General features: G+C 43.1%; 1 long non-coding RNA gene across 2 annotated transcripts in view; it reads left to right on the top strand.

Annotated features, from left to right (window-relative positions):
• The window catches only part of LOC104843118, a 5,283-nt gene extending 2,199 nt beyond the window's left edge, over positions 1 to 3,084 (top strand). The window contains exon 3 of one of the 2 annotated variants that reach the window (XR_775532.1): positions 3,001 to 3,084. This is a non-coding gene — a long non-coding RNA (uncharacterized LOC104843118). The other variant, XR_775531.1, reaches the window with a different exon arrangement.
• Positions 3,085 to 3,632: the final 548 nt, after the last annotated feature.

The raw sequence follows: 3,632 nt of genomic DNA, 5'->3' as shown, positions 1-3,632 counted from the left end.
GGCGCCGCAGCCGCCTGGGCACGGCGGTAGAAACAACGCTCTTGGGGACCGCCGTGCAGCGCGGCGCGTTCCGGCAGCTGCGTGTGGACCGCCGGGTTTGGGCTGAGGGCGTTGTTAGCAGGACGATCATCAACAACTAGGGAAGGGTCCTCTGTGTTGCCGGGAGGAACGGCCTCTGATTTCACAGGGCAGATTCAAGTCGCGGTACGGACGTCTATGCCACCGGTTGGTTAACGTTCCAGCTGGAAGCCGAATTGCACAACTCGTTCCTTTTCAAGCGCACCTTCCCGGTGCTCTAAGACAACACAGAGGGACAGAGGGTTTTGGTTCCACGGGAGAACCGGAGATTTTCTGGGCTCTAGGTACTGGACAAAGAAAGCCAACTTTGCAAATTCAGTTTTTACACCCTCAAAATCAACCTAAATTCTGGACCTGTCGGCTAGTAGTTGATACAGGAGCAGGTGTGGCAATAATTTCAAGCAAAGACTGGCCATCAAGTTGGCTGCTGGTCAATCCAGCCCATGGACTCGTGGGGATGGGTGGAACATCAACCACCATGCAAAGCACAGTAACATTAAAATGCAAAAATCTCGATGATTATGTTTGCTCAGTGCGTCCCTACATTGCTCCTATACCAGTTAACTCGTTGGGGTGGGATGTATTAGGGCAGATGAGTTGTACCATTGTCAGCAATCCTAAGCATTTTGTGGAGCGGCCATTGAAGAGCGACCAACCCTTAAATTAAAATGGAAAACTGATGATCTGGTTTGGGTAGATCAATGGCGGCTAACCCAGGAAAAGGTCGCTAAACTGCAGGAGCTGGTACAGGAACAATTGGAAAAGGGACATATTAGACCAACAACGAGTCCGTGGAATACACCTGTGTTCGTAATCCCAAAGAAAAGTGGAAAGTGGAGACTTTTACATGATTTAAGAAAAATAAATGAGGTTATGGAAGACATGGGAGCCCTTCGGCCTGGGTTGCCATCTCCGAGCATGATTCCACGAGACTGGGACGTTTTGATAATTGATTTAAAAGACTGTTTCTTTACCATTCCTTTGCCTGAACAGGATGCAACACGATTTGCCTTTTCGGTGCCATCTGTTAACAAAGCTGAACCAATGAAACGATATCATTGGATGGTATTGCCACAAGGTATGAAAAATTCCCCAACGATGTGTCAAATTGTTGTGGATTGGGCATTAAAACCAGTACGAGAGAAATGGCCTCAGTATATAATATATCATTATGTGGACGATATATTGCTTGCTGGAAGCCAATTAAATAAACCTGAACTGATCGATGAGTTAACAATTACGCTAAAAGAAGTAGGTCTACAGATTGCACTGGAAAAGGTTCAATGTCAATCTCCCTGGAATTATTTGGGTTGGAAAATTATGCAAACAGCTATTTTCCCACAAAAACTGCAATTGAGATCAGAAATCAAGACCAACATCCGTATGCTATTATATTGCAGTGGTTGGAAGCTGAAAAAGATCCTTTACGAATTTTAGAATGGGTGTTTGCACCATTCCAGCCCCAAAAGACAATTACCCCTAGACTGGAAATGTTTTCATTGTTAATAATAAAAGGAAGATCATGTATAATTGAAATAGCTGGTGAGGAACCAGGGAAATTGTTAATTCCCTTACAACAAGGTTATTGCGAATGGGATTTGCAGAATTCTGTAGCACTTCAAACTGCAATAGAGGGCTACACAGGGAAACTAAGTATTCACTACCTGAGTCATCAAATGTTCACCTTTTGGAAAAACACAGGGCTAGAATCAATACCTAAACTTAGTCAGCACCCTGTTAAAGGACCTACAGCATTTACTGATGGAGGAGGCAAATCAGGAAAGGCTGGTGTAGTGTGGAGAGAAGGCAATGAATGGAAGACTCACGTGGTTCATTGTGAAGGCTTGGTGCAAAAAGTAGAGTTGCAAGCTGTAACTGAAGCATTTAAATTATGGTTGAATGTTTCCATAAATATTATTTGCGATTCGCTTTATGTTGTTGGGGTAGTACAACGAATGGAAACAGCTATTTTGAAACACTATAAACAAGAGGATTTATACCAACAGTTTAGAACACTGTGGTACCTGTTAAATGACAGGTTACACACCTATTTTGTGAGTCATGTTCGAAGTCACATGAATCTGCCAGGAGAAATAGCACAAGGAAATACAACAGTAGATCAGTTGGTGCCTCATGCATGGACAGGACCTTCACCAGATAAGCTAGGGCAAGCTAGGATCTCACATGGGTTTTTTCATCCATCAGCAAAGGTATTCGCAAAACAATTTGGAATAACCATTGGACATGCAAAAGCCATTACACAGACATGTTCTGAGTGTCAACTTGTGGGAACAAATTCACCTGGAGCCGTAAATCCACGAGGTTTGAATTCTTTACAATTGTGGCGAATGGATGTAACACACGTACCTGAGTTTGGTAAATTGAAATATGTCCATGTGTCTGTGGATTGTTTTTCTGCAGCTGTATGGGCAACAGCACAGACAGGAGAAACAAGTCGACATGTCCAGCGACACCTGCGTTTGGCTTTTGCAGCACACGGCATTCCACTTCAGATAAAAACTGACAATGGGCCATGCTACATCGCACAGACAACTCAAAAGTTTTTTAGTCAATGGGGTAATATTGTACATACCATGGGTATACCACATTCCCCTACAGGCCAGGCAATTGTAAAACGCATGAATCAGATTTTGAAATGCCAACTGGAAAAACAAAAAGGGGGAGAGCAGATGGCTACTCCTCACGAACGATTGAACAAAGTTGTATATGTGTTGAATTACTTGAGATTGACAGATGGCGAAAGTGTACCACCAATTGTAAAACATGTGCAAGGCATGGTAGGAGATTTGTTTGACATTAATAGCAATGTTCAAGTTAGGGTTAAAAATGTTGAGAAAAATGTATGGGAAGGACCATTTCAATTAATAACCTGGGGACGAGGTTATGCTTATGTTGTTACAGATCACGGAACAAGATGGGTACCAGCAAAGTGGGTAAAACCCTGGACAGTCGTTACATCCTTGGAAAAACGCTGAACCTAAAAGGACTCCTCGCTGCATTCAGCTTATTATGGGTGACACACATAAGTGAAGAATGGATGATCCAACAACCAAAACAGAATGCATGGGTAACTTTGGCGAACATAATGCATCAAGAAGCTATATGTCTTTCTGTCGCTATCCCTGAAAACCCTTTTTCTACCTGTTTGGTGGGGTTACCTCTAGCCACCTGGACAGATCCGATGCCTGAATTTTCCCTTTGTAATAACCCACAATCCTGTGTCGATAATTGGGACGGTGTGTATGCACACCTGCCTCAAGTAATGCAAGAACCTCAAGAGTTAGAGTTGTTAGGATCAGTCATCGTGAATGCCTATGTGATGTTTAATTATACCTATAACACCACTCGAAAGGGTCAGAATGTAAATGCTATTTTGCCTGTATATAGAAATGCTACAGCTTGGTGTAAGTATATCTATTCCAGAATATCATGCTCTTTTTTCTATTCCAGCTGCTTTACCTGCGGGGATGTTTTTAATTTGTGGGGATAGAGCGTGGGGGGGAATTCCAGCAAAACTTAACAGGAGGCCATGT

Source organism: Haliaeetus leucocephalus, unplaced genomic scaffold, assembly GCF_000737465.1.
Source record: "Haliaeetus leucocephalus isolate CR32 unplaced genomic scaffold, Haliaeetus_leucocephalus-4.0 Scaffold135, whole genome shotgun sequence".
NCBI classification, from domain to species: Eukaryota; Metazoa; Chordata; class Aves; order Accipitriformes; family Accipitridae; genus Haliaeetus; species Haliaeetus leucocephalus.
This window is presented reverse-complemented; position numbering and strand designations above follow the sequence as displayed.